Here is a 20802-nt window from a genome sequence, read left to right on the forward strand (position 1 = left end):
AGGTAAACCTACGTTTCTAGCATTTGTAAACTTAGAGAAAGCTTTTGACAATGTTGACTGAAATACTCTTTTTCAAATTCTAAAGGTGGCAGGGGTAAAATACAGGGAGCGAAAGGCTATTTATAATTTGTACAGAAACCAGATGGCAGTTATTAAAGTCGAGGGGCATGAAAGGGAAGCAGTGGTTGGGAAAGGAGTGAGACAGGGTTGTAGCCTCTCCCCGATGTTATTCAATCTGTATATTGAGCAAGCAGTAAAGGAAACAAAAGAAAAATTTGGAGTAGGTATTAAAATTCATGGAGATGAAGTAAAAACTTTGAGGTTCGCCGATGACATTGTAATTCTGGCAGAGACGGCAAAGGACTTGGAAGAGCAGTTGAACGGAATGGACAGTGTCTTGAAAGGAGGATATAAGATGAACATTAACAAAAGCAAAACGAGGATAATGGAATGTAGTCAAATTAAATCGGGTGATGCTGAGGGAATTAGATTAGGAAATGAGACACTTAAAGTAGTAAAGGAGTTTTGCTATTTGGGAAGTAAAATAACTGATGATGGTCGAAGTAGAGAGGATATAAAATGTAGACTGGCAATGGCAAGGAAAGCGTTTCTGAAGAAGAGAAATTTGTTAACATTGAATATAGATTTATGTATCAGGAAGTCGTTTCTGAAAGTATTTGTTTGGAGTGTAACCGTGTATGGAAGTGAAACATGGACAATAACTAGTTTGGACAAGAAGAGAATAGAAGCTTTCGAAATGTGGTGCTACAGAAGAATACTGAAGATAAGGTGGATAGAGCACGTAACTAATGAGGAGGTATTGAATAGGATTGGGGAGAAGAGAAGTCTGTGGCACAACGTGACTAGAAGAAGGGATCGGTTGGTAGGACATGTTTTGAGGCATCAAGGGATCACAAATTTAGCATTGGAGGGCAGCGTGGAGGGTAAAAATCGTAGAGGGAGACCGAGAGATGAGTACACTATGGAGATTCAGAAGGATGTAGGTTGCAGTAGGTACTGGGAGATGAAGCAGCTTGCACAGGATAGAGTAGCATGGAGAGCTGCATCAAACCAGTCTCAGGACTGAAGACATAAACAACAACAACAACATATATAAAGAAGAGGTTTTCCAGCACTGCCATTTATAAAATTTTTCCAAGGGGATGTATCACCAGCTCTTGCGATCGGATCCTTGTATGGATGAGAGATAGTGAAATCCTTTTGCCTTTGATACCCCAAGCTTTATGTATGCTACACATTTCTACTGAAAAATCTCTCAAGGGAATAAAACTACACTAGGATGTATTAGACATTTCCAAGGTTGAGATATACATTTCCTTTAAAAGCCAGCAGGAACCCACTTATTTTCTTCAACGAGAATGCTACGATATATCTACGTATTTTCCCGAAAATGGAAACAGACATGACCCTCCTTCCATCGTTGTAAACAATTCGATGTGTTAGCTACATTTCACACGCAGTAAATTATGTATTTCGAAAAACACACCAAACGTGAACTGGCTAACGAATTCATTTTTCTCTGCAAACTTTTCAAAACATAACAGTTTCGTTTGCGTGGCCATCCTCTGCAGCAAGCACACAAGTAATACCGCCGTTTCTTCCTGCAACTTATTTTTACCAGACGTATTTGTCCTTTTTGTTGTTCTAAGGCATCATCAGTGGGCTCTATAACGATAAATATGTAATTACTTACGGTTTGCTGTGATCTGTGTCTCCTCCCATCTGCTCTGGAGGTCTCACCATCACTTTATTACCGACACATAAGCAAAATTTTGTATTCCGAACTTTTTCACTTGCCACTCGATTTAACTATTTCTTCAGACACTGTGCTTTTAACAATGTTGATATTGTAACTTCATTCAGAAATAGCTATAACGACTGGCAAACGAGTAATAGCACACCAGAAAAAGGAGAAACATGGTGAACAGTGTGAAAAAGTTCGGAATACAAAATTATGCTTATTTGTCGGTAATAAAGGGGTAGTGCGATCTCCAGACTAGATGAGAGGAAACGTAGATCACAGCAAACCGTAAGTAAGTACTTATCTACATCAAAAATCGCGACGTGAACTGTTTGATAATCTAAAAACAACAATAGTGTATTGTTATAGAGCCCACTGACGATGCCCTAGAGCAAGAAAAAGGCGAAACGCGTCTGAGTAAAATAAATTGCAGCAAGAAAAGGCGGTTTTATTTGCAAAACAAGTAGTTTCAAAATATAAATGGTGCTGTAATTTACTTTGGAATATGACAATGACTATGGGCCGTAACGGAAAGAAAAGTTCATTATTAAGCTGCAATGTATGGCTGTAAAATATGGAAAAATAATTTTTTTTTTACCGAATAGTTTCCTCATAATCGACTGAGAAAGACTGCGAAGCGGAGAACATACATGAATCCGAAAAGAGTGATTTTTATTTTTTTACATAAAAACTAAGAGTTTTACTCAAAAAATAACTAAAAAACGGATACAACTATACTTCATCTACGTAAAACAGCTTCCTAAAGGCAAATGAGGTGAAATGTAATTTCACCTCCTGTCTACCGTGCGATACGTTTTGCGTGATTCTACCAGCACTGCAGTGGTAGTCCGTACCCTGATGGAGGGGGAAGCTTGACACAACTCGCGGGGCCCGAAGACCACTCTATTTACCTCCACACTCTGTGAACGAACCTACGGCAGCTCTTTCTCCGCATCCGCTTCTAGGAAAACCTGTGGGCTTTTGTGCAATTCTCACGGTAAATCACATGGGTCGCACTGCTTTGAAAGGCACTTTTGTAGTACTCTGGTTTAGGATGTACCCACTGTAGCTTGCTTAAATGTCCACTGCCTGGGGGAATTCCAGGCGAGAAATCTCCCAGAATTCCGCTATTGTCTACACAACACCTGAAGCTCGCAGCTGGCCTTTCTCACCTCATCCAAACAGGTTGGAAAACTCGACCTTAAATGCCAGAGTCCCCAGGCCTTGCTCTACAGAAGATTTATGATAATACAACATAAAATGATTACATATGTTGTCGCTTAGCGACGTATGAGGAAGAAGTGTCATCACAGTGAAATGGAACAAACACATATGCTCAGTGTAGGGAAAGCAGGAGACAGATTTCGATTTACTGCTGGGAAAATGCAAGCGGTCTACATTCTTGTGTCCCATCCTAGAACATTGCTCATCTGTACCAGATAGCAGCAGAAGCGGATATTGCCTGTATCAAAGACGAATGCCAAGAATGGTCACAAGCTTGTTTGACTCATAGGAGAGCCTCACGGAGATGTCTGAAAAACTGAAGTAGCAGAGCCTTGAAAACAGTCGCATATCATCCCGTGAACAACTGCTTACAGTATTTCAAGAATTAGCTTTAAGTAAGGAACCCCGGAATATACGGGGTGTGCAAAAGTCTTTCCGCAGTGCCGTACGATTGTTCGCCTGCCTGGGTTACTTCCCTTCAAGTGGACTCTCCGAACATGCCACTGTTTCGTTTACTTCAGCCAGCGTCAGTAGTATCGTTGGTATGTGGCATTACGTGTTGACGTGAATGTTTTAGTTCGTTTGTTTCGTTTTTGTCACTGTTAAAATGCTAGCCATTGAAGAACGTGTGTTTTTAGTCGAACAAGTGTTCAAAGCTGGCGGTAAATACACAGTTTCTGTTCCTCAAACATTTAATTCAGTTTTGCGGAGACAACACTCCAACATAGCGATACTGTGCGAGACTTGATTAACAAATTTCGAAGTACAGGTTCAGTGACAGACGCACCGAGAACTGGTAGTCCTAGCGATTTCTCCGAGGATAAACTACTCGATATTTAATATAAAATGTCCATGAGTCCGAACAAGTCAGTAAGCAAACTCGCCCAGGAAATCAATGTTAGTGTCGGAACGGCCCACACCGCTATAGGGAAAAAATTAGAACTTTTCCAATACAAAGTGACAGTCGTGCAAGAACTGAAAAACACTTATCATGGCAAGAGACTGCATTATTGAAAGTGGTTCAAAAATTTCGTTCAACAGAATGGAAGGGATATTCTTAATTAAACGGTTTTCACTGATGAGGCGTGGTTTCATTCAGCCGGTTACATGAAATCGCAAAGTTCTCTTATGTGGAATATTGCAAATCCATTGTGTGTTCATGAGGAACCACTTCATTCTGGGAAAATAGGAGTTTGGATTGCAATTTCTAGATGTCAGCTTGTGGGTCCCATAGTTTTCAACGAAACAATAAACGCACAACGACACTGCAGTGATATTCTGTACACATTCTTAGGAGGACTCATTTTAAGTGAAATACTGGACGGTTATTTTCAACAAGATGGTGCAACCGCGCATACATCTCGAGTTTGAATGTCACTGCAAGCTGTTTTTTTGTTGGTGATCGCATAATTTCACTGGTACTTTGGCCTCCACGATCATCTGACCTAACACCACCTGACTTTTTCTTTTGGAGTGTAGCGGAAGCAACTGTCTATAAAAACCGTCCAAAATCTATCGATGAATTGAAAACTGCAATATCCACTTTGACTGCTTCTGTTACAGAAGAAATCTTACAGCTCGTGTTTGGAAACATGATTACACGAATTTATTTGTGTATCCAAAACACGGGGACACTTTCAACATTTAATGTGAAAATTTGCAAGTAAAAATGAATATTCAGTAAATTAATAACTTGTATTTCACTGAGTTTAATTTCGGTATATTCACTGCGGCATTCGGCACGCGCGACTAACAACCATACGGCACTACGGAGAGACTGTTTGAACACCCCTTACTACAACGCCCTTGGTATCCCTCCCACGGGGATTTCTAAGACAATATTAGATTAGTTTCAGGGAGCGCACCATACTTGAACGGAACGGGATGAAGCCCTAGCAACTGGTGAAATGTGAAAAACCGTCCGCCAAGCACTTCACAGAGATTTCCAGAATACAGATTTAGATAAACATTTAGGAGGATTACAGAATGAAATTTTCACTCTCCTACGGAGTGTGCTGATATGAAACTTCCTGACAGACAAATACTGTGTCCAGACTAAGACTCGAACTCGAAACGAAGTGCTCTACAGACTGAGCTACCCAAGCACAATTTGCAACCCCTTCTCACAGCTTTACTTCTACCACTATCTCATATCCTACCTTCCAAACTTCAGCGAAGTTCTCCTGAGAAACTTGCAAGATTAGCATTCCCGGAAAAAAGGATAACTGCTGAAACATGGCTAGGCTGCGTATTGTAACATAGTTCTTGGAAGGGGCTGGAATGTACTTTCCCCTCCCGAATAATGTTTCATCGAGAAAGGTACTAGCAATATGAAAGTTTCAGCAGCGAATGTAGAGTTTCGTACGTTTTAGCTCACTGCCTTATGCGTGATGAAATGCGATGTAGTTTCACTAGTACAGCGCACTTTCTCAGTCAGCAGAGAAATTGCGCATTTGCGCAGGAAACATTTACCGTTATCTTCGTTCTGTGATTCACATCGGATATCTGGGAAACCCGTTCATTCACATTGAGCAGATAGCCGATACGATGTGTTTTCGAAAGCTTTAACCGTATCTAACTAGTCTCATGTGATCTTTTATCTCCGTTAGCTTTTCCTGCGTAGTCTTTAGTCTTTTCACTGGCGGATGCCACACTCACCAGGCGGTCTCCTTAATTTTCCTTATCTGCATCACTTAACGACTTAGATAAAACGTGATAGACATTCACATCTTCCCTTCAGCTCTTTCATATGCTGGTCCTTGTAAAACTAAGTACTGTTAAATGTATTATCCAAAAAATGTTCCGATAACCATTTTTTTATGTAATTTGCTTGTTCATTCTAACACCTGGTGCATACACTTTGCAGTCACACCTAAGATTACGACTTTACTACACAAGAAAGTGAAGTACATTGCAGGAGCTATTTCCCAATGGTACCACATATTTGGCTTTATTCCTGTTCCACTCTTATACGGTGTACGGGAAGAACAACCGTTTAAATGCCTTGGTACGCACTGCAATTAGCTCATCTCCAAACACCGCCTGCTGCCGTGCCTTCACCGTTGTGTCCCCCCTACCCTCAACCTCTGCACCCTTCATCTCCTTTCTCGAAGTAGCTTCCATCAACTCCCCCTCCCGGATGATTCCCTCTCTCCCTCCATTTATGCCTCCTATCAGCTCCCCCTCGCTCCCTCTGTCCTTCCCCCCCCCCCCCCCCTATTTTCCACCATGTCTTCTCTATAGTGCTGTTTTAAGAGTGTGTTCAGTGTTGTGCGTCCCCTGTCAGTGTTGCGAACAGACTCTATACTGTCGCTAGACGTGTTTTTAAACAGCTGCTGACAGAAACCAGACTGTCGCCGCGTTTTTTTAATTGTATCTGTCTATTTACTATTTATTTTAATCAGCTTCACTGACTCTTTATTTTCATATTCTCTTCGCAGTTTTTCGCCTTGTTCCAGTTTTAATAAAAGATGGTTCAAATGGCTCTGAGCACTATGGGACTTAACATCCATGCCTGAGGCAGGATTCGAACCTGCGACCGTAGCATCCACGCGGTTCCGGACTGCGCGCCTAGAACCACGAGACCACCGCGGCCGGCTCAGTTTTAGTAAGTCACCGTTTTATCACCTGTTTTTATTTTTATGATGTCTCCTAATTTTGTTTTTAACTTTTCTGTAGGATGCAGAGCAGCATATTACGCTGCTGTCAGCCCGTCCCCCTTCTGCGGGGGAATCGAAATGCAATAAAGAAGAAAAAAGGCTGAAAATAGTTTAATCTTGTGTTTGCAGTATCTACAGAAGCGGTAAGTGGGGGACCTATCAAAAAAATTGAAATTTTTCACTAAATTAACTTTCATTGTCATAGTAAGCAACGAATATAATGAGAAATCGGGAAAAAGTAAACACTAAACTGTTTAAAGGAGGTGGTTTTACTTTTGGTTTTACTTTGGAAAATATCAATTTTTTCGCAATATTAATGGTTATTATCATAATAATCCACAAGTAAAACAGGAAATTAAGAAAAAGTAACAATCAATTGTTTTAAGGAGGTAAATTCACTTTGGAGCCAGCAGGACATACGGTTTCCTACCACTCGTCTTTTCATGTGATATATTTGAAAGCAAATTCGTAGGTTTCCTAGACACAATGCCACATCTTGAAACCTCCATGAACTCGTAATACCTAAAGCAAATTACACTTCCGTATTACAAGCAAAAAATTGTCCTAATATCTAATAAATTTTGGATCAAAACTAATACTGCTCCCAGCGATTTCATTTCGAAACCAGTCACAAAATGAATACTTCAAATTAAAATTTAAGTTATAATAACATTACATATACTTACTTTCTCCTCAATATGGCCACTATAAAAAACGCATGTCACAGTCTCTTACAATCATGTAGTACAATCTCCACACCGTCTGTTGCTCTGATTGCTATGACTGCAACAATGCACAACAGTTACCTCAGTGTACAACTAGATGTCTCTGTCTTGTAATAGCGTCAGTGGCTTCATGTTACAGGCATTGGTACTTCAAAAAATACACTACTGTCCATTAAAATTGCTACACCACGAAGATGACGTGCTACAGAAGCGAAATTTAACCGACAGAAAGAAGATGCTGTGATATACAAATGATTCGCTTTTCAGAGCATTCACACAAGGATGGCGCCGGTGGCGACACCTACAACGTGCTGACATGAGGAAAGTTTCCAACCGATTTCTCATACACAAACAGCAGTTGACCGGTGTTGCCTGGTGGCACGTTGTTGTGATGCCTCGTGTAAGGAGGATAAATGCGTACCATCACGTTTCCGACTTTGATAAAGGTCGGATTGTAGTGTATCGCGATTGCGGTTTATCGTATCATGACATTGCTGCTCACGTTGGTCGAGATCCAAAGACTGTTAGCAGAATATGGACTCGGTGGGTTCAGGAGGGTAATACGGAACGCCGTGCTGGATCCCAACGGCCGCGTATCACTAGCAGTCGAGATGACAGGCGTCTTATCCGCATGGCTGTACCGGATCGTGCAACCACGCCTCGATCCCTGAGTCAACAGATGCAAGACAACAAGCATCTGCACGAACAGTTCGCCGACGTTCGCAGCAGCATGGGCTATCAGCTCGGAGACCATGGCTGTGGTTACCCTTGACGCTGCATCACAGGCAGGAGCGCCTGCGATGGTGTACTCAACTACGAACCTGGGTGCACGAATGGCAAAACGTCATTTTTTCGGATGAATCCAGGTTCTGTTTACAGCATCATGATGGTCGCATCCGTGTTTGGCGACATCGCGGTGAACGCACGTTGGAAGCGTGTATTCGTCATCGCCATACTGGCGTATCACCCGGCGTGATGATGTGGGATGCCATTGGTTACACGTCTTGGTCACCTCTTGTTCGCATTGACGGCACTTTGAACAGTGGACGTTACATTTCGGATGTGTTACGACCCGTGGCTCTACCCTTCATTCGATCCCTGCGAAACCGTACATTTCAGCAGGATACATTGCAGGACCTGTACGGGCCTTTCTGGATGCAGAAAATATTCGACTGCTGCCCTGGCCAGCACATTCTCCAGATCTCTCATCAATTGAAAACGTCTGGTCAATGATGGCCGAGCAACTGGCTTGTTACAATACGCCAGTCTCTATTGTTGATAAACTGTGGTATCGTGTTGAAGCTGCATGGGCAGTTGTACCTGTACACGCCATCCAAGCTCTGCTTGGCTCAATGCCCAGGAGTATCGGGGCTGTTACTACGGCCAGAGGTGGTTGTTCTGGGTACTGATTTCTCAGGATCTATGCACCCAAATTGCGTGAAAATGTAATCACATGTAAGTTCTAGTATAATATATTTGTCCAATGAATACTCGTTTATCATCTGCATTTCTTCTTGGCGTAGCAATTTTAATGGCCAGTAGTGTGTTAATAATAAAGGTGGTTACAGGTGGAAAACATTGCTACTCAAAGGGATGCTCCGCAAGGAAAGGTAGTGCATGACGGAGGGTACCCTGTACCACTACTAGCCATTGTCTTTCCTGCTCCACTCGCAAACAGAGCGAGACAAAAACGACTATGTGCCACCGTACGACACACATCTTCCTACACGACCCCGCGTTTTCGGACACTCACTAGCAGTGGCCTGTTCGCGTCCAGCCACTTTTTTTCCTTCACCGTAGAGTTGGCGCATTGCTGCACCCTTCCTCCCTACTTCCACCGTCGCGGGGTGGCACGGAACTTACAGTTCGACCGGCCACACCTTCAACGTGCTATGCCCGGCTGTTATTCAGCCGTTGCTTTGAGTCTCTTCTCACTTGTCCACCGAGACAGTTGGACCGGATCTGAACCGGTAAAAAAAAAAAAAAAAATCTTCAAGGTCCTTAAGCGAAATATACTTTGGTGGCAGCACAACGGTTCTCAGTCATCTTCAAATGCTTTCCCTATAGGGTTTCGCGATTACGAAGCATTTGTTGATCGATCCTAGCAGTAACAAATCTAGTGGCCCCTATGTAAACTGCTTCGATGTATTCGCCTAAACTGACGTGCTGGGGATCGCAAACACTCGTGTAATACTCAAGAATGTTCTATACGCGGTCACCTTCTATAAAGAAGAGCTACACCTTCCAAAAATTCTATCAAAGAACCGAAGTCGACAATTCACCTTCCCTAGTATCTCCCTTACCTGATCGTTCCATTTCAGATCGTTTTGCAAAATTACGCCTTGTTATTTAATCGACATGGCTGTGTCAAGCAGCACATTACTCAGGCTATGTTCAAACAACATGGGACTGTTTTTCCTACTCATCTGTTTTAACTTACGTTTTTCTACATCTGGAGCAAACTGACATTCATCACATCTACTAGACATTTTGTCTAAGTCATCCTGTATCCTTCTGCAACCATTCAACGGCAGCACCATCCCACACACCACAGCATCTTCAGCAAAGTACCACAGATTCCTACTCACCCTATCACATCATTTATGAATACACAATTCCTGCACACTCCTGACGATATCCTTGTCTCAACACTCGCCGTCGAGGACAACGTACTGAGTTCTGTTACATAAGAAGAACTCGAGTCGCTTACACATCTGGAAACATAACCCGTATGCTCGAACTTTCGTTAACAGCCGGCATTGGGGCACCGTATAACACTCTTTCCGGAAATCTAAAAATATGGGATGTGCCTGTCGCCGTTCATTCATGATTCACCGGATATGATGTGAGAAAAGGGTAAAGTGAGTTTCGCACGAACGATGCCATCTAAATCCGTACCGATCTGCGGACAGAAGCTTTCCCGTCTCAATTTATCATATTCGAACTCAGAATATAGTCAACAATTCTGCAGCAAACCGACGTAAAGTATACTGGTTGTAATTTTGCACGTCTGGTTTTTTACCCTTCTTATGTACAGGAGTCACCTGTACTACTTTCCAGTCGCTTGGGGTTTTGCCCTGGGCCAAAGATTCGAGATAAATGTAAGCTAAACAAGGGGCCAGTGCCGTAGAGTATTCTCTCTAAAATCAAACACATTCCATCTGGACCTGGGGACTTACTCGTTTTCAACCGTTTCAGTTGCTTCTCAATGCTAGGGGTGCGATGGTCAAACGGCGGTATGTTTTTACGATTCTCATGCCTGAGTGAGTTCTTAAACTCCAAATTTTATACTTCAGCGTTCCTTTTGCTATCGTCTATTGTCGCAGTAGACTAATCAAGGAGTAACTGGATAGAAGCATTCGACCAGCTTAGCGATTTTACTTACGGCCAGAATTTCCTTGTTTTAGCGACCAGATGTTTTGCTACTGTATGACGCTGGAAACTGTATGCCGATTTTTTATGCTGGTTTAATTGCGTTCTCCTCCGAGGTATGACTGTCTTGAGTTTTTCCAGTATATAAATCTGAAATATTCCAGAATTTTTGGCTCATTTTAACTTCGAACAATTCGTTCCCTTTTGCTTTTGTATTTTAAAAGATTCAGACAACTGGTTCACAATAATTATACAGCTTCCACATTAATCACCTGCGCACATGAGCTACAATATTCCAATTTTTCGCTTCGCCAGCACAAGAAATGTTCGACTCCGCGAGTAGTGATGGGACAACCAACTGGTTTTAACAATCGACTGGCCAGCAGATAATTTTCTTTGTTCCATTTTTTCATTCGAATGAAAGAACCAAATGAATCTAGTCTCTGGAGCCATGTCAGCTATGTCTCCGGATTTGAGAGGTTGCACTTAATATGGCACAACCGACTGATCCAAGTCTCTGACAGTTGCGGCAGTTGTGTGAATGTTTTCATTCTGGTCTCTAGGTTTGAGTGATACCACTGGCTTACTTTTTCAATCTTTTCGATTATGCGTGAACCGTCACCTTCATTGCCGACTTTTTTTTAGAAGCTAATAACATATCTTATTTCAATCCGAGATGAATAGAACGTCTATTTCTAAAAATGAAGTATTGTTATAATTTATGTATTTATTTCTGGCTTTTAATATAAATAATTGGTTGGTTTTAAAGGGTTAATAATTATGTTATACGTTATTAATATCTATTTAAATAAATGACACACTTTTTTATTTAAATTTTTTGAATCTTTGTGTCACTCTTACCGCTGGTTTGTACGCGTCAGCGACAAATCTAATCCGGTAAATCCTGCGGTAATGTGCAGAAATGTATAAGGTGCAAGTTTTTAATTGTTCGGTGACTTGTTTTTAAGCATATACTTTTGCTAGAAATATTTGTCACCATAAGTGAATTTTCTTAGAATTTCCTTAATGTAGTTTCGTATTATGAATTTTAGCCTTGCAGATACTGCACATCGCGTTGAACTTATCTCGAGAACACTTTTTATCCAGTCATATGATATCTTCCGCTCCCATGCCAATGAGCGTTTCGGCTTCTGATCCAGGCCCAAAGTTCACCATTAGAATAGTAAGAAACCGCCTATAAAAAAAGGCGTAAAACTGCACTAAAAGCTGCTTATTAGCACGCAGTAAAAAGCGAATATGGGAACGGCGGTAACAGTGACGACCGCCGGTAGAAAACTGCAGTCTACCATAATGATTAACAGTAGCAAAACGAATATTTCCGCTCAGACCTGCATGCACTGGATAGCGTCGACTGTTTTCATTCAGAGCCTCCCAAACGATGATTTCTCTCAGAATGAATGAATAAGGATAAGGAGTGTTTTTAATATTTTGGAATACCAACGGTGACTTGCAAGTACCCATAAAAAAGTTCCTTTTTCGACCACGTTAAAAACTTGTGTGGTACCGACTTTTAAATATTTTCTTGATAGAAAAACACCTGAATGTACGATATTTTTTCCTTTTCCTGATAGCTCGATTTGGGGGGGGGGGGGGGGAGGCAGGCGGTCTCCCTCCCTTTTTCCCCTGGTATGGGTGCACTTACAGCTACTCTTCCTCCCAAGCGAGAAAGAACAGACCACTTACATCCAAAGAATTTATTTACATCTCTGACAGACTGTATTTAAAATGACTGATACATATTTTTTACTTCAAATTATCAAAATTTTTGAGGAAATTTTGATAATAATTGTTCCTGTACACATCGAACGTAAGCAGCAATGCAGATGTTTGTATGGGTTTACTGATTGCAATTGTGACTCATTGTTATTGTTTCAATTGCATTGGTCAAGTGCACAATTTGAAAGGTAAAGCACGTTGCCAAACTTTCCGTCATTTTGAATCTTTCTGGCCGTTGGTGCAACTTCTTTCGGATGGTACTGCATTATATACTACAACTGCATCACCTGCATAAAAGTCTGAGGTTACTGTTAATATCGTCTTCCAGGTTATTAAAGTAAAACATGAAGGGAAGGGGACCCAACACGCTTCCCTAGATCACCCCTGATGTTTCTACATATACTGACGATTTTCCATGCAAGATAATAGGCTGCGCCCTCCATAACAAGTTATCTTCAATCCAATCACATATTTCGCTGAATATCCTATACGATCATACATTCGGTTAAAAAAGTGTTAGTGTGGACTGAGTCAGACAAACTTGGTATGTTAAGAAATACTACATCCATCCACACGACTGCCTTGAACCACGACTATCAGAGTGTCATGAGAAAAAAAAAACATGAGCTTGCTTTCGCATAGCCGATGTTTGTGGAATTCATACTGGTTGCTGACCTAGCTAACAAGAGCTTGTGTCTTGGGAGGACACTAACCAACAGGTCCTAGAGGAAGGGCTGGGGGAAACTATTGAACATGACTTGTTATCAAATACTCTTTAAAACAATTTATTAACTAACAATACAAAGCTCAACTTAAGAAACAAATTAAAGATTAAATCTGAGTTTTCACCCTGAAGACAAAGCATTAAATGTGAAAAGCAGAAGGGAAACAGTTTAGCTATTCCTTAAAAGGTTTTTTTTACAAAAGATTAGAATTCATCAAGAAATTAAATATTAATAGTTTTACATAAAAAGTCATGCTGAGGTACATCATAACCTAAAAACTGCAATAAAGTAATAGAGTGCCCCACGTTAGGTCAGGGCACAAACCCGCCAACGACAAAAATGATTCCAGATATAGACATCGGGTCCTAGCCCCCTGGTGACAAGAAGACGAAGAGGATAGATAGGTAGCGCACTACAACAGAGACAGAAAAGCACTCTTAAGCAGTGAAATTCAGTAGCTAATATTAAGATTAGAGCGCCACTGAATGTTAACTCGCCTCGTGTTGCTGGTTAAATTTAACTGTTTCGGGCAAGGTAGACACTCAAAGCCGGAATTTCTACCGGCCAAGTATCAAATTTATAGTATCTTAAGCGTAGAACCAATATCACCATAATCTTAATAAATACAGAAGCAGCCTTCAGACTAATATGCACAACTCAGTGTATTTCAATGGCCTTTTATTAGCTTAATAATCAAATTAGAGGTTGTTAAGAACTTCAGTTGTCCTCATGTCCATGGTTTTACATATAATTTAACAGAGGCAAGAATAATTTAAGCATCATATAAAATATTCCACTTATTTCTCTTGGAGGTTGTTGTGGTGTCTAAGAGAAAGAAAAAAACGCACTGGCTGCAAGGAACAAAGTAGTAGGAATAGTAGGTCACAAAGGATTGTCGCGATATGATCGTGGAACCTTCTTTACGGGAACCGTCGGAGCATGATTCCCAGAGAAAAGAAGAGAAGTGTATTTGATTAGCAGAGTGCTACGGATGTAAAAGGAGAAATGGAAACTCCCATAAAATCTTCTGAAAGGAGTATGAGCTTCAGGAGATTGGTTGGCAGATACATGGCCCATGCAGTGGAAGATAATGTTTTTCTAAAAGCCGGTGGGATTTATCGCTTGAACACAAACATAGACGCTGCATGTTCAAGAGCCAACTTTGTGCCCATCTACTACAAGGGGGCGCAGTCTAAAGAGAGTCGAACATATGTTCTTCCAGTCTCGAAATTAGGTTTACGATAAAATTTGGCCGGCTGGTTGACCGAGCGGTTCTAGGCGCTACAGTCTGGAAACGCGCGACCGCTACGGTCGCAGGTTCGAATGCAGCCTCGGGCATGGATGTGAGTGATGTCCTTAGGCTAGTTAGGTTTGAGTAGTTCTAAGTTCTAGGGGACTGATGACCTCAACAGTTAAGTCCCATAGTGCTCAGAGCTATTTGAACCATTTTTCGATAAAATTTGACGTCGTTTACTTCACATTTTCACAATTTTTGTATTCTGTATGTTCTTTTTGGGAGTAAATAATGTATGGTAACCAAGACGTGATTCATTCCAGTACCATACCGTTAGGAATAATTGGTTTGATTTACTAATCAGAGGTGAAGTAAAGCCCTCATTTTACGGAAATACCTTGGTGTAGGTTATCAGCGCCAGTGTCGTTTTAATTATTCATAGATGTGAGAATTCCACAGCGGAGACAAAATTATGCAAACACACATACACACCCTGTACGATAGAACGCCATGGAGATTTACAACATTTACTACATCTCATTCCCTAATGTAATTCTCTCATCATCGCCTGGTTTAATTCGACCACATTTTATTACCCTTTTCTGCTTTTCCTGATATTCACATTATTACCTCTTTTCAAGACACTGTCCATTCAATCGACCTTCCCAGTCATTTGCTGCGTCTGACAGACCTAGAAAGTTAGCACAAACCCTCGATATTTTACTTCTCCCTGAACTTTACAAATAACTGGACATTTCAGTAGTAACTGCTTTTTCGACAGTGAATAATCTAATGGTTCCCTCACAGGAACGTCCCAACTAATTGCTCGAAGTCTGCCAATTGGTTGCTTTCACAACTCGCAGTTTTTTTTAATTAATAGGTAGCTGAACTTAGTGTATTTTCGGCGGTACATACCAGAAGACGGTCAGAATACTCTGGCACGAAAATATCGTATCAGCAAGTTACAGGCACTCGACACTTCGTCCGAAATTTCATGGAACAGAACTGTGCCTTGTTTTCCAATATATAAGTCACAAAAAAACTGCCACTAAGTCTTCCTAGATGCTACTCCAAGCGGGTGTAAAATGAAAGTACGCAACGGAAAATACTGAACGCGAAAATGAAGAATTTGGCCCTGTCTGACTACCCCCTGAATCAGATCTTAGGATCTCTTGATGGTGATATTATCTCCTCCTTCTTGCTCTCTAACATATAAATTACAAACTAAACATAAATGAATGATTAAGGGAACTAATAACTACAAAATGATACATGCTTTTTCTACTTATTCATTTATTGTAGATTAAAGCCCATTTATATATTACAAATGTTTATATATGAATGTCCAATGGACAGGAAGAGATGCAAATGAATTTCCTAACTAGTACGATTGATCAGTTGTCCAAATTTGCCCCCTTTTTATGGCTACGAGATCTAATGTAAATACCGCGAGATGACTGACATCATCTAAGTATCAAACACTAGAAGGAACTACTTTCAAAGATGATCTACACTGGTGTGCAACCTCAATGGAAATAAAATTTACGTGATCACAGCTGTTTAGCTTTATAGCCCTAATAAGCCGAAGCAATTAGCAACTATCACAGTATGTACTGTGCTCAGTGCGTCGGAGTGATGGTTCTCAAATGGCTCTGAGCACTATGGGACTTAACTGCTGAGGTCATCAGTCCCCTAGAACTTAGAACTACTTAAACCTAACTAACCTAAGGACATCAACACATCCATGCCCTAGGCAGGATTCGAACCTGCGACCGTAGAGGTCGCGTGGTTCCAGACTGAAGCGCCTAGAACCGCCTAGAACCACTCCGCCATTACGGCCGGCGATGGTTCTCGTACACGTCTGCGATGACAGAAGAACTCCATCCACAAAATAAAAAAAAATCATTCAAAGACGGTCTTCTGACTATTATAATTTAATACTGTCTTTTCTCTGTGTGCTCTACAGACGAGAAACGCAAACTCCCAGCCACGAGGACGGAGTTCAGACAATGTCTCAACGTGAGTATAGGCAGAAGAACTGCTCTCAATCACTGCCACTACTAACTCAACATTGACTCCCTTCCCGGAGGCGAAGTCCAGAATCGTTTAAGTTCGCAACAGTACAGTGCCTAACCGTTCTAACAATAAAATCCCCTGAGAGCAAATACAGCAAGTCCATAGGTAGCGACAAAGCTGATACTGAGCCACCATCAGACACGGGAGCTGAAAACAGAAGACCTCTTTCTCTCCACCACTGGCTTCCCAGCTATGCTCGGCTCCCCTCCCTCGTAACTGCAGAAGGCGAATCATAATCTTGAAACCACGGAATATTCTCCCTCTCTACAGATTCTTCCGAACACCGACCAGCCTTATTTTAGTCTTTTGGTGTCCAACGCAGAATGTTTGCGGGGAAATACCTATCCTCGTTAATTAGAAATACACACAATGTTACACTTCACAGAGTAAGCATCGAAACTGCGTGATTTCTGAGGTAATGTTTCCTCGTCCAAGATTGTCAGAGTTTCCGAAGTATAATTTACAATTTGTATAGAAAGCAGATGGCAGTTATAAGAGTCGAGGGACATGAAATGGAAGCAGTGGTTGTGAAGGCAGTGAGACAGGGTTGTAGCCTATACCCGATGTTATTCAATCTGTATGTTGAACAAGCAATAAAGCAAATAAAAGAAAAGTTTGGAGTAGGTATTAAAATCCAGGGAGAAGAAATAAAAACTTTGAAGTTCGCCGATGACATTGTAATTCTGTCAGAGACAGCAAAGGACTTGGGAGAGCAGTTGAACGGAATGGATAGTGTCTTGAAAGGAGGGAATAAGATGAACATCAACAAAAGCAAAACGAGGATAATGGAGTGTAGTCGAATTAAGTCAGGTGATGCTGAGGGAATTAGATTAGGAAATGAGACACTTAAAGTAGTAAAGGAGTTTTGCTATTTGGTGAGCAAAATAGCTTATGATGGTCTAAGCAGAGAGGATATAAAATGTAGGCTGGCAATGGCAAGGAAAGCGTTTCTAAAATTTGTTAACATCGAGTATAGATTTAAATGTCAGGAAGTCGTTTCTGAAAGTATTTGTATGGAGTGTAGCAATGTATGGAAGTGAAACGTGGACGATAAATAGTTTAGACAAGAAGAGAATAGGAGCTTTCGAAATGTGGTGCTACAGAAGAATGCTTATCGGTAGATCACATAACTAATGAAGAGGTATTGAATAGAATTGGGCAGAAGAGGAGCTTGTGGCACAACTTGACTAGAAGAAGGGATCGGTTGGTAGGACATGTTCTGAGACATCGAGGGATCACCAATTTAGTACTGGAGGGCAACGTGGAGGGTAAAAATCATAGAGGGAGACCAAGAGATGAATACACTAAGCAGATTCAGAAGGATGTAGGCTGCAGTAGGTACTGGGAGATGAAGAAGCTTGCACAAGATAGAGTAGCATGGAGAGCTGCATCAAACCAGTCTCAGGACTGAAGACAACAACAACAACAACAATCCCGTTATCCTCCCGGCTCCGATACAATATCGGCCAGCCGCTGCTGTATTGTGCTTCAGCGCTCAGGTGCCCCGACCGTCCGTCTTGAGTTACTTTCTGTGTTAAACAGGACCAACACACCTGTGCAGGGTTTTCCACCCAGGGCTTGAGTTACGCCTGCTGTTTCATTTCCACTGGCGTTCCAACATCTACTAGTATAGGCAATCATTCATTACGCCCTTTCGATAATAAAGACACTCCATCACCTTTCATGCAATAAGTGTTAACAACTATTTACAAGGTGTACGTGAGAATGTCAGTATTCTTTAAATATTAATATATACGACGTACAACCTATCAAATGATACCTAATTCCGGTTGTAAATCACGGCAAAGTATGTAAATGAGTGCTTGTAAAGTGCGAAATTATAGTCACATTACAAACTCACTTTAGAGTGAACAGTTAATTTATTCTCTGTTGGTGCATCATGGACAGGGGACATCGGCTGGTTAAGTGGTTGCCAGTTCATCAAATGCCGTGTAACTGGAAATGTCATTTTATTTTATTTTTAAGGCTACCAGTTTCAGTATCAAGTTTTTGCACGAAGCACTAGTGTAACGATTGAATTCACTACATCCAAAGATTTATGGCTCTGTATGACGTTTTCGTTTGTTGGAGAGATGTATATGGGTTATGAACATGGCATGATGAAATGCTGATAGTGGTAGCCTTCAAAACAAACTAAAATAACATCTTAAGTGTTGTTGGTGAAGTTTATTGACACTGCCATTCAATTTACTCGTCTCAGAACGCGGGAACGTACACTTCTAAATTGACCAAAACAGACTGTGGCCAATGTGCACCGTATCTGCACTCATGTAGCTAAATGCATCACCTGCTTCACCAACCATGAGTCTTAAATGATTTTCCGTAAGTTGCTAAAATATATTCTCTAAAAAGGACAGACAAAATTTGCCTGACAGTATCTGCACATGTCTAAAAACGTAATAAAGTTGCGCTTACGGTTAAAGTAAACTTTGGAAGGTTAAAGACCAGTTCAATGACGCTACTTTGAAAGCCTACCGTTTTTGTTGCTTTTACTTCGGCATGGGTGGAATTCGATTGATATGACTTTATACGAGGGTTACTCCAACAGAAACGCACACTATTTTTTTGAAATCCATCTTTTATTCTAAATGTTCGAAAGTTTTACAGTGTGTAGATACATCCTTTAGGAACAATATTCTCATTTCTCCACATCATTTCCATCCCTCTCAACTGCCTTACGCCATCTTGGAACCAGAGCCTGTATACCCGCACGGTAAAATTCTGGACCAACCTGTTGGAGCCACTGTTTGGCAGCGTGCACAAGGGAGTCATCATCTTCAAATCTTGTTCCACGAAGAGAGTATTTCAGTTTTCCAAAGAGATGATAGTCACATGGACCCAGATCAGGACTGTAAGACGGGTGTTTCAGTGTTGTCCATCTGAGTTTTGTGATAGTTTCCTTGGTTTTTTGACTGGCATGTGACCGTGCATTGTCGTGAAACAGGCGACGTGGTCGAACCGCACGGCCGCCCTGACCGGCAAAAGGTCCAAAAACTGGTTCACGGAATCAATAAATATTTCAAAAAGTGACTGGTTGCAGTTTTATATATTTACATTCAGTAAACAATACAGTTTCATAATATTAAAACTTTATCACAAAGTAAAATATCATTCAGTTGGTGATCGTATGTGAGCAACAGAAAATGTGAGAAAATTGGAAACAGGATATGTCTAATAGCTGGAGGTAGTAATTCCATAGTGCATCAAGATAAGCATAGTGGCGTCTGATGTTTACGCATGTGTCTGAAACATACCATAACCACCGTCAAGAGATACCCATTAAAATATATCCATATCACCGGATTGGTTAAAAACTACGTCCAGAACAAACTCTGTTTAACTAGTTATAATGACATAAGAGTAATCCGTGTCGTCTCACGTGCTGCTCTTACATAGTACATTGCCTGACCAAAAGATTAAACTGGCGAACTACCACACATCACTATAAGCGTAATTCAAAAGAAATTCATAAAACAATTATTTAACATGAACAAAAACAATAAGTTGCACTGAAATAACAATAAAGCTATTCACTCAGTCGAGGTCAACACGTAAAAGACAAATGACTCATACAGCTGAATAACTGACTGACAAGAGTACAGAATACTACCTAAGCATCATTTTCGTATTTCACTTTAAGGAATTTAAAAATATAGCATAGATTTTAGTTATCGAATCACTCATATTTAACGTCACACGCAAACACAGGACTAACATCTGTTACCGTAGGGGAGGACTTGCTTCCAAAGGTGCTTGGAGAACTGGCTAACAGGGACCACTTCATACTACAGCGAGATCTTGCTGTTGCACGTAATTCGGTCTCAGTCTTGTTTTTTAGACCCTGCAGCCTTCGAATAGAAGTTGTCCTCACAGTTCCTGCCCCTCATCATGTATACCGACACAGTAACAATACTGTTCTCTTTTCCTAAGACAGAGGTGCCCCATACTTCGTGGAAATGCTTACACATACTGCATGGAAATCAACACACCATGAAACTCAATATGTTACTGTTCAACAATGACATAGCACAGCTCCTCATAATTTCAGTAGTTTTGACAACTAGCAATTGACCCTTCGTGACTTTGATGACAATTCACAATACTATATATACTTTTCTTTATTTTATTTTCCGTATGACCAAATTGAGGAGGTCATGGAACGTGTCAGTACATGACATTACAACATAAAACTATTAACAGATAAAATTAAATTTTATGCACCCAAAAAGACCAGTAATAAGTTTATGTACACAAAATCACCAATATG

Source organism: Schistocerca gregaria, chromosome 6 (genome assembly GCF_023897955.1).
Source record: "Schistocerca gregaria isolate iqSchGreg1 chromosome 6, iqSchGreg1.2, whole genome shotgun sequence".
NCBI classification, from domain to species: Eukaryota; Metazoa; Arthropoda; class Insecta; order Orthoptera; family Acrididae; genus Schistocerca; species Schistocerca gregaria.